General features: G+C 42.4%; 1 protein-coding gene across 5 annotated transcripts in view; it reads right to left on the minus strand.

The window, feature by feature from the left end:
* Positions 1-12,284, minus strand: part of SLF2 (SMC5/6 complex localization factor 2) — a 411,151-nt gene that overhangs the window by 318,730 nt on the left and 80,137 nt on the right. The window lies entirely within an intron of this gene.

Here is a 12,284-nt window from a genome sequence, read left to right on the forward strand (position 1 = left end):
TAAGTATAGAGTCCGCTCATTATCATACTTTTGAAATGTTTGTTAAGACGTCTGCCTGTTGCGAGAGATGCATTTCACGTCTTTGAAACAGTTAGTATTTGCATTCGCCTGGGAAAACAAAAAGAAGTCAACAAAGCTTTAAGAGAGGAAAAAGATGGAAAAGCCGTTGGCAACGTAAATTAAACTGATTGCTGAGAAGGAGATCTTGGTCTGAAAATCTACGCTATGTAAATTACGTGCAAAGTTTCACATCTGTAAAAATCACTATATTGAGCTTTAAAGGTCCCAAGCATAAACACTTGCAACTTTACGAAGCATTGCGTAAAAATCAGGTCCCAAATTCAGCCACAAGGAAACGCTGAAATTAATCGCCCTCAACGAAAGAGTAAAATTCATAGATTCGGGAGCTATAAAAGTTTAGATTTTCAAGGAGCACGCTGGGCTTGCTTGAAAGAGATGCAGAAAATAACTATAATATTGTTAATAAAAAGCTTGCTTGAATATACATGACTAAGCAGATGAGTCACTGAGAACAGTGAAAAACACCTCCACCAATCTGCCACCAAACACGTTCCCGTTGATAGTTGAAAAGAAAACCTGAACAATAAGTAAAATTACCCTGACAAATCAGACTCCTCAGAGCTGAAATTAACTTGCCTTCGGCTGAAACTGGCGAGCAAATAGCAAATGCCTCTGAATGTCTTCTATGGAATATATGCATTCAATAGATTCTTCGTTTCTTGTATGCCGATCCACTATTCGTCTTGCTATTGCATAGTCTGTCACCTAAAGAAACAAGCATTGGCCGTGCGCGGGAGACGCCATATGTGGTGGGGGAGGGGGAGAAGTGGGAGTTGTGTGCGCGCGCGGCCAAAGCTTGGAAAACAAGTAATGGCCGCGCGACGCGGGCGGAAAAAGTGAAAGCTCCAGATGGCGCCTCAGACACTGAAAGCTGCCGGCTGCTCGCGTGAACGCAAGCGCTTGGCCGTGTGGCAGCACTTTCAGAATCCATACACTAAATATCTCGGCTAGACCAGCGCATGCGCTGGATCAGGCGAGACCTAAAACAAGCATTTGCAATGCATTAGGTCTCGCATTTACACGAGTTTGAGCTATTGACATTGCAAATAACAATGCCTATTGGCATTGTCATTTACAATGCCAATAGCTTTAACTCGTGTAACTGCGAGACCTATTGCATTGCAAATGCTTGTTCTGTATTGCTGTAGTAAATGACGCAACATTTTCCCCATAGGTTAAAAGCGGAAGGAGGGAATAGTTGTTGACGCAGGTGCCTTCATATTTTGTAATGTTTACCTGTGTGTGTGTGCGTGCTAAAACGATGCCATTCACTGCTGAAGGTGAATATCTTGTGAAGTTGACCAGCTCTCCATTTTGCTTGTGTTCCGACTCTTTGGTTTGTGCTCTTCGTGGCTAGCAAAACCCGTGTGTTTTTTTGTTTTGCTTTCTGGGGTAGATTTTTCGTAAGTAAAAATTGCATTTTGAATCGTTTCTGTGCATGTTTGCTGTTTTGAAACTGAATAACATTGGTGACATTTGTTTTTGGAGGGGAAAGAAGCGTGTTAAACATGCACTTGACCGACTTTGAGTTTACAGGCCCGTGTCTGAAAAGCTTTTGAGGAAAAACGTGTTCTCATTTAAAACAAAGGTCATTATCACAGCATGCCGACAGGCGCCCAACGCTGTGGACCTATAATTAACTCAGCAGGTCTTCCGGGGAGGAGCACTCAACGCGCGAATGCTGTTCATGTGAAGCGCGTTCACAGACAACAATCACAAAACTCTGCGCGTGCCCCAGTCTGTCTCCCTTGAGAGGCATCTCGGCGACAATAGGTCTCGAGAGCGAGACCTAAAAGGGGCGCTTTCTGAACCAAGGGCTACTTTTTTGGAAATTTGGTGTAATTCTGTCCAGCAGTTCGGGCTGCAGCCGTGTCTAAACTTACTATGGGAAATACCATGGGGAAAACATGTTTTGGGACCCACTTTTTTCTCAGGCCCCCGCTTGATTAATCACCCCCAAACTTTCAGGATAGGAGCTGATCGCAACGGGCCATTAGTTTTGAACATTTTGCAAAGATTCGTCAACCGGCGCCAAAGTTATTGGGAATAGAATGTTACGATTTTCCTATGGATAATAGGTCCCAACTATAACTACTAATATATATATATATATATATATATATATATATATATATATATATATATATAACCTACTGGCGGTCGCCAGTAGGTAGTTATAGTTAGGACCACGTTTCCATAGGAAATCCGCAACATTCTATTTTGAATAACTTTGGCGCCGGTCGACGAATCCTCGCGAATTTTTCAAAATAGGTGGGGCGCTACGCTCCGCTCCTTCCCTGAAAGTCTCGGGGGGATTCGTCAAGCGGGGGCTGAGATAAAAGGGGGTCTCAAAACGCGTTTTTCCCATGCATTTTTCCATAGGACCTTTAGACAGGGCTACAGCCCGAACGGCTGAACAGAATTACTAGAAATTTGGCAGAGAGGTAGTCCTCAGGTCAAGGAAGTGCCTTTTGTAGGTTTGGTGTAAATCTGTTCAGTAGATTCTGAGAAAATAGCCTTTAAATCAATATATATATCTGAGCCAGCTTACGGTGCGCTTACGGTACGCTTACCGTACACGTACGGTGGCGTGCGCGAGCGCGATTCTGATTGGCTCTTAGATCTTAGTAAACATTCGAATCGGCCGAAACCAGGAAGCGGCGGCCGCCATTTTCTCTCTCGCACTGAGAGTGATGTTTAAAATATAAAGCACAAAAACATGTAAAGGGGCTGTTTAGACAGCTCCCACACACATAGCAATGTTGAGGGAGTCCCCAAAGATCCCCCAAGGCCAAAAACGGAATTTTTATTTTTTCCCTAATTTGGCCGATTACGCTTACCGTACGCGTACGGTAAAAAATTATAAAAAAAAAAAAATTATCCACACTCTCCCCACCCCGTGTGCAATTGGTGCCCGAAGGGCATCAATTGTGCATGGCTTATTAAAGATGAGTTAAACTAAAATATTTAAAAAAAAAATAATAAAAAAAAAAATTATCCACACTCTCTCAACCCCGTGTGCAAATGGTGCCCGAAGGGCACCATTTGTGCATGGCTTATAACTGTTACGAAAAATTAAAATATTACCTTTCAAAACGAAGTGCATCAGATGTCCTGCATGTGCGCACGGTGCGCGAAGCGCATCGTGCGTACATGGCCCATCTAGCGTAACGTGGGCACGCGGTGCGCGTAGCGCACCGCGTGCCCACCGTGCGTGCACGGCACTAACTGCGTAAAGTGGGCGCGCGGTGCGCGAAGCGCACCGCGTGCTCAGTGTGCGCGCACGGTGCGCGAAGCGCACCGTGCCCGCACGGAACGAACTGCGTTAAGTGGGCGCGCACGCCACGAATGGCGTAAAGTAACTTAGCATTTAAAAAAACGTACAAATTCACTGAAAAAACCATAGGTTTCACACACGTTATAGTTAGGAATTAGCATTTAAAAAACCTTGCAAATTCACTGAAAAAACCATAGGTTTCACACATGTTATAGTTAGCAGAAATTTTACTGATAAAAAACCAATGAAATTCCCCCGTTATAGTTAGTGCAGGCAACTATAACTCACGCGACCGCAATCTTCTGCTGATGACATATGTGTCTTTATGAAAAAAAAATATTTGTAATATATGTATAGCTAAAAATGTATGGAAGAAGACATGGGCAAATAAGTGTCTAAATACAGTATTAGCATCAGCAGAGGATTGCGGTCGCGTGAGTTATAGTTGCCTGCACTAACTATAACGGGGGAATTTCATTGGTTTTTTATCAGTAAAATTTCCGCTAACTATAACATGTGTGAAACCTATGGTTTTTTCAGTGAATATATATATATATATATATATATATATATATATATATATATATATATGTGTGTGGGAGTCTGTTGATGGCGCAGGATGCATCTTCGCGCTGGGGCCCATCTGTGGGCTTTGATTATGGACAGCAATGAAACAGTGATGCGCCCATATGGGCTGTAATTTTATGGACGCACTACAGGACCCAGAATGCTTTGCCCTATGATGGGCGTGGGATGTGATTTAAAACTGTGGGTGTGTCCTTTTGCATTTGTCAAGCCTCTGAGGAAGAAGCAATTTAGCTTTGAAACGCGTCAGGCTTTTTGACATGCTGTAACGCCATCAGCGCTGTGAGATGTTTGCCTTATAAAGGATTGCTACATCAACTCTTTCGAGTGCGTTTCTATGAGAGGGGCACCTGGAGCAGTCATCGAATTCGCGGCAGCCCTCGCCGTGGGGAATGCACCCTCCTGATAACTGGGAGCTACGGGGCGGGGTATTCACCCGGTCTCATGTGTTGAGTGCATTTCTAAGAGAGGGACACCTGGAGCAGTATTTGAACACGCGGCAGCCCCTGCCGCGAGAAACGCACCACCCCGATAACTGGGAGCCACGTGGCGGGCTATTTACCTGACCTCATGTGTGGGAGTCTGTTGATGGCGCAGGATGCATCTTCGCGCTGGGGCCCATCTGTGGGCTTTGATTATGGACAGCAATGAAACAGTGATGCGCCCATATGGGCTGTAATTTTATGGACGCACTACAGGACCCAGAATGCTTTGCCCTATGATGGGCGTGGGATGTGATTTAAAACTGTGGGTGTGTCCTTTTGCATTTGTCAAGCCTCTGAGGAAGAAGCAATTTAGCTTTGAAACGCGTCAGGCTTTTTGACATGCTGTAACGCCATCAGCGCTGTGAGATGTTTGCCTTATAAAGGATTGCTACATCAACTCTTTCGAGTGCGTTTCTATGAGAGGGGCACCTGGAGCAGTCATATATATATATACAGAAAGAGTCAGTTGTAGTTAATAATAGTACAACTATTATTAACTACAACTGACTCTTTCTGTACTTTGCATCAGCCCACTTGGGCAGTAACTTTATAGATACCATGTACTTATTATCAATTTCAATTTGATGTGCTAAATCATGTTTTGACACAATGACTGTAATTATATTCAGTGCGACTGATCACTTGATCTAAACCCCCTTTTGCAATGTATTAACTTTGCAGGCTAAAACAATATTTTGTTTCTAATTTGACCACTTGGTTAATATTTGTGTCATAATTGATGTATGTTATCAAATACTCTAAATTAATGAGTGCATATTGACCGTGTTCGACCATAATGAATTGGTCTTACACTTTATGGCACATGCCAGGATCGTGTATCTAGTTTAGCTGAAGTGAACTACGAGTCTTCTGTTTATTTCTATGCTTGTAGTCCATCACGTGCGTTGATCGTCACTCACTGTTTTAAATTGCCTTTGATAACTTTAACAAACTGCTAGTGAACAAGCTTGCAGGACAGGCGAAACGCGTCTAGCTTTTTCGGCTGGCAATAAATAATTTTCAGCACAGACACGGCGTCGATTGCTTTTCTTGAACTTGGAGAAGTTTTGGATAATATTTGTGACCGCGTTTGGGAGGTCTCTTCATCGACGCGCCCTTCGTTCTGGAGGCAACGGGTGTTCCCATTCACCTGTGGATTGTGTTAATACCGCTGCCCCCCCTGCCGTGGATTCAGGAAAGCGGGATCGCGCCCTGACTAATTGGACTATCGCAAACCTCTGCCAAGAGTACAGCGTTGACACGAGTCGGAGGACCTGTGTGCGGTTGGAGCTCTAGCTCAGGTGAGCGTTTTTCATTATACGGATGGGGAGAAGGGAAAGCCAGTAAACTTTATACTTATTCACACGCATTGGTTTATGTGAATACTGGCGGTTCTGTGCTTTGCGGATTTACGCCGCACCAGTTATAATTTTGCAAATATGTCAGCCGCCGAGATACAGGAACGGGAGGAAGCTGCTCTGTCTATCTTCTGTGATAAAACAGCACGAGGCAATAAACCTGCTACACCTGTTGTAGGAGTTAAAATCACTGATGTGCAGGCAAGACTCAAACGTTTGGAGAAGTTAAAGCGGACTGAACTTTCCAAATGGTGGGAAGCCAAATCTTTACGTTGTTATTTGGATGCCAAAAGAATACCCAGAGGGTTACGTATTCTAGTAGCGCCTACCTATGAGGACCCCAATCCGAATATGCTGAGAGAGTGGTCCGACAACAGCCAGGAATCCTCCAGCAGGATGTTAGCGATCCTTATAAAGTATGCGGAAATAGACCGTTCAAAAATCCTTGAAGAAATAGATCAAATCTTGGATATGCTTAAAAAGGAATCAGACCAAGAGATGGTGAACAAATTCTTGGTGGAAATGAAAGAAAGATTGGGCAAGCTCGAAACGACCATAAAAGAAAGGAAGGCGCAGAAGTTTTTGCGTGACAAGAACGACTACGACAGAGGTCAAATTTACACTTTTGCCAAAAAGTTTGAGAGTATGAGAAATTTGAGGATGAATGCAATTACTACCACGGGCCATACCTGTGTTTCTGACCTCAGCAGCATTCCTAGCTCAGAACTTGACACGGATGCAGAAGACGGATCAAACGCCCCGATGGGAACAGTCGTCCCATCGGTAGTGGATGAATTTGATTTTTTAAGGGAGGAAAGACGCTTCAATTTACGCCCAAGACCTCCAACAAACAGCGGAGCACAAAGAGCAAGAGGCAGAGGCAGAAGAGGCGCAAAGGCTCCAAACTATACCAACGACAAAAGGAATCCCAGATCCAATCCGAAGCAATAAGAGCGTCAAGTGAAGCTACAATTGTCAATCTAACGGACATTGTGCTTTCCGAAGAAGAAACAAACATCCTTAAACTTGGTCTCTCATATTGTCCTCAAATCGACATGGATTATGTCACGACAAGAGTAGATCTCTTCAAATTCGTCAGGTCCTTGAAGCTGAAAAAATTCTTTGCAGTAATACCTGAGAAAGCAAGTCCATCTGTCCATGTGCCCTCACACACTCAATTTGACAATCTGGGAGTGGATGACATGAATCTAATGCTTGAGCTGCAGCAGCTAGTCAACCAGGATGATACCAATGCATCTCCAAGTGGACCTTTGGAAGCAACCAGCTCTAGAGAATTGATGACATCTTTGGCGTACAAGGAAGGGATTGATATGAACATTGACAAACTGACTGATTTCAAACCTCGTTCCAAATTTACACCTGTCACAGCAAGAGATTCTGTAGATCTATTTAATGATTTGGTGACCAATGATATCAAAAACCTATGTACATCACTAAACAGTAAAAGTAATGCATTTAATCAACAGTCTAAAAACTATTATAATCTAGTTGATAAATTGACCAGTAACAACGACTGCATTGTCCGTAATGCAGATAAAGGTGGCAATGTTGTCCTTTGGAGTAAACAGAAGTACCTGATTGAGGCTTATAAACAACTAAATAATAAGTCTAATTATATTAAGGTCAATAAGAATACTATGGATGAATGTCATGTATCTTTTAATAATTCCTTAGCTGATTGGGTACGAACAGGTGTGTTGAGTAAAGATGAAATGTCTTTTCTGAAAATTGATTGCCCTGTCATTCCAGTTCTATACCTTATACCAAAGGTGCACAAGGATATGGTTAATCCCCCTGGGCGTCCCATCATCTCGGCTATAGGGAGTGCATTCGAAAACACTTCTAAATTTGTTGATTCTTTTTTGTGTCCTCTTGTCCAAGCATTACCATCGTTTATTTTGGATACTAGCGATTTCCTACGCAAAGTGTATGACATCCCATGGGAACCAGATTTCCTACTACTTACCATAGATGCCACTACACTATATACCAGTATTTGCCACAAAGATGGCATCAATGCATGCAAGCATTTTTTGGGTACTCGTCCAGCAAAATATTGGCACCATACCCAAATGTTGCTCCAAATGATTACCATCTGTCTAGAAAGCAATTTTTTTCTATTCGATGGAGAATTGTATCAGCAAATCTGCGGAACGGCGATGGGCACCTGCTTTGCCCCCAGCTATGCTAATTTGCATATGGGCTGGTGGGAGGAGCAGGTGGTCCAGACGCGCTGGCATGCCGAATGGCACAATAATGTTATGCACTGGAGTCGTTATATCGACGACCTTTTCATTATTTGGAAAGGCACCATGACAAGTGCACAAGATTTTGTCAGAGAGTTACAATGCAATAACCTGAACCTAAAACTCACTAGTACGATCAGTGACTCTGAAATTAATTTTTTGGATTTAACACTATATGTGAAAGAGGGCAAATTGCATACTAAATTGTTCCGTAAACCTACGGATGGCAATACCCTTTTGCATGCTTCTAGTTTCCACCCAGCCAAACTAGTTAACAGCATTCCCTATGGCGAATGCCTTAGAGCCAGGCGTAACTGTAGTAGCCAACAGGATTTCAATACAGAACTTGCATGCTGGAAATCTCGCTTTCAAGCTAGAGGCTATTCGGCCAATTGTCTTAACCAAGCTGTCACCAAAATTGAAAAAATTAAGAGAGAACAAATTCTTTTCAATAAAGACAATAAGTCAACAAAAAATTCAGCAAAAGACACTAATCAGTGTAGGTTCATCACGACTTACAACAAACAAGAGGATAAATTGAGAATAATCTTTAACAAACACTGGCACATCATCAGGAGTGATCCAGTGTTAGGTAAAATTGTTCAAAGAAGACCTCAATTTACCTTTAGAAAGGCTAGATCCTTGCACCAAGCATTAGTCAGCAATGTGTTACCCAGCAAACAAACTAAATTAGCGGGTTCTTGGCTCCAAAGAAAGGATGGTTTTATTAAATGCCATAAATGTAAGGCCTGTATGTATGGAAAAAACACAACTTGTTTCCCAGCAGGTTTTTCCCATAAACCCATCCAACAAATCAAGGGGCAGTACTCGTGCAAGACTGACTATGCGGTCTACATATTACAGTGCCCTTGTGGCCTCAAATATGTGGGCTCTACGATCTTACCTGTGCACAAGAGGGTGTTGCAGCATCTACGGGCCATTAAAAATGGGGACAAAAGCTATCCCGTGGCCCGACACTTTGACAGATGCCACAACAAAGACCCCGAAGGTCTTCTTTACTTTGTAATCGATGCAGTTCCAGCTGGTAGCCGAGGCGGAAACCGGGAAAAGAAGCTCCGCAAACTTGAGTCTTGCTACATTATCAGACTTAATACTAAAACCCCACATGGTCTTAATATGGAAGAAGACTTACACACACATTTGTAGAATCCTCTCGTCCTTTTCTATCTGGTTTTATCTGTATTTTGTTTATTGTATGATCACGTCACTGTTTTGGACTTAAAACAACTATTATTAACTACAACTGACTCTTTCTGTACTTTGCATCAGCCCACTTGGGCAGTAACTTTATAGATACCATGTAGTTATTATCAATTTCAATTTGATGTGCTAAATCATGTTTTGACACAATGACTGTAATTATATTTAGTGCGACTGATCACTTGATCTAAACCCCCTTTTGCAATGTATTAACTTTGCAGGCTAAAACAATATTTTGTTTCTAATTTGACCACTTGGTTAATATTTGTGTCATAATTGATGTATGTTATCAAATACTCTAAATTAATGAGTGCATATTGACCGTGTTCGACCATAATGAATTGGTCTTACACTTTATGGCACATGCCAGGATCGTGTATCTAGTTTAGCTGAAGTGAACTACGAGTCTTCTGTTTATTTCTATGCTTGTAGTCCATCACGTGCGTTGATCGTCACTCACTGTTTTAAATTGCCTTTGATAACTTTAACAAACTGCTAGTGAACAAGCCTGCAGGACAGGCGAAACGCGTCTAGCTTTTTCGGCTGGCAATAAATAATTTTCAGCACAGACACGGCGTCAATTGCTTTTCTTGAACTTGGAGAAGTTTTGGATAATATTTGTGACCGCGTTTGGGAGGTCTCTTCATCGACGCGCCCTTCGTTCTGGAGGCAACGGGTGTTCCCATTCACCTGTGGAATATATATATATATATATATATATATATATATATATATATATATATATATATATATATATATATATATATATATATATATATATATAGATATATTACCTACTGGCGGTCGCCAGTAGGTAGTTATAGTTAGGACCACGTTTCCATAGGAAATCCGCAACATTCTATTTTGAATAACTTTGGCGCCGGTCGACGAATCCTTGCGAATTTTTCAAAATAGGTGGGGCGCTACGCTCCGCTCCTACCCTGAAAGTCTCGGGGGGATTCGTCAAGCGGGGGCTGAGATAAAAAGGGGGTCCCAAAACGCGTTTTTCCCATGCATTTTTCCATAGGACCTTTAGACAGGGCTACAGCCCGAACGGCTGAACAGAATTACTAGAAATTTGGCAGAGAGGTAGTCCTCAGGTCAAGGAAGTGCCTTTTGTAGGTTTGGTGTAAATCTGTTCAGTAGATTCTGAGAAAATAGCCTTTAAATCAATATATATATCTGAGCCAGCTTACGGTGCGCTTACGGTACGCTTACCGTACGCGTACGGTGGCGTGCGCGATTCTGATTGGCTCTTAGATCTAAGTAAACATTCGAATCGGCCGAAACCAGGAAGCGGCGGCCGCCATTTTCTCTCTCGCACAGAGTGATTTTTAAAATATAAAGCCCAAAAACATGTAAAGGGGCTGTTTAGACAGCTCCCACACACATAGCCATGTTGAGGGAGTCTCCAAAGATCCCCCAAGGCCAAAAACGGAATTTTTATTTTTTCGGTAATTTCGCCGATTACGCTTACCGTACGCGTACGGTAAAAAATTTTTTTAAAAAAAAATTATCCACACTCTCTACACCCCGTGTGCAATTAGTGCCAGACGGGCACCAATTGTGCATGGCTTATTACACCTGAGATAAACTAAAATATTTAAAAAAAAATTATAAAAAAAAAAATTATACACACTCTCCACCCCGTGTGCAAATGGTGCCCGAAGGGCACCATTTGTGCATGGCTTATAAAATATACGAAAAATTACAATATTACCTTTTAAAACGAAGTGCATCATATGTCCTCCATGTGCGCACGGTGCGCGAAGCGCATCGTGCGTACATGGCCCATCTAGCGTAACGTGGGCACGCGGTGCGCGTAGCGCACCGCGTGCTCACTGTGCGCGCACGGTGCGCGCACGGAACGAACTGCGTTAAGTGGGCGCGCACGCCACGAATGGCGTAAAGTAACTTAGCATTTAAAAAAACGTACAAATTCACTGAAAAAACCATAGGTTTCACACACGTTATAGTTAGGAATTAGCATTTAAAAAACCTTGCAAATTCACTGAAAAAACCATAGGTTTCACACATGTTATAGTTAGCGGAAATTTTACTGATAAAAAACCAATGAAATTCCCCCGTTATAGTTAGTGCAGGCAACTATAACTCACGCGACCGCAATCTTCTGCTGATGACATATGTGTCTTTATGAAAAAAAAATATTTGTAATATATGTATAGCTAAAAATGTATGGAAGAAGACATGGGCAAATAAGTGTCTAAATACAGTATTAGCATCAGCAGAGGATTGCGGTCGCGTGAGTTATAGTTGCCTGCACTAACTATAACGGGGGAATTTCATTGGTTTTTTATCAGTAAAATTTCCGCTAACTATAACATGTGTGAAACCTATGGTTTTTTCAGTGAATATATATATATATATATATACACACATATACACACATACATACACACCGCCCCCTATTTTAAAGCCATAGAGAACGAACAAAACGCTATTTTGAATTTTGGAATAGCCACCCGGAAGTTAGTGAGGGGGTGGTATGAAGGGGGTATAGGGCTCCCCGACATACGGAAATATTATTAGATAGCACAGCTAATGGTAATTATTCAATGCCTACATCGACCCTATGACGAAGCAGCTTATAGAATGGATAAATTGGTCCTACCAGGCGGGAACTGCGAGAGAGCACTTTACACACCACAACACGCCTTCAATTTACGGGCCTCACGAGATACACAGTTCAGCTCTGGCATGTAGTAACTAAAAGCATGGGATGGTCTAAGAAGACAACCCAAGCCACCCAACTATGGGATACTGAACAGTTGGGTACATTGAAAAAAGTTAATGGATTTGACAGATGGAATCTTATAGGTATTCCCCGTGTGTGGGATCTGTGGTCAAGAAGAGGAGTGGTTTCCATTGCAACATTACAAGACTATGACCTTACTAATCCATGCGTTCACCCCTTTGGGGGGGGGAGCGGGGGGACTCCCCAAAACCTCTCCACTGGAGGGTGGAATCCTTGCAGACTATATGGATCAGA

Source organism: Triturus cristatus, chromosome 1_2, assembly GCF_964204655.1.
Source record: "Triturus cristatus chromosome 1_2, aTriCri1.1, whole genome shotgun sequence".
Classification (NCBI taxonomy): domain Eukaryota; kingdom Metazoa; phylum Chordata; class Amphibia; order Caudata; family Salamandridae; genus Triturus; species Triturus cristatus.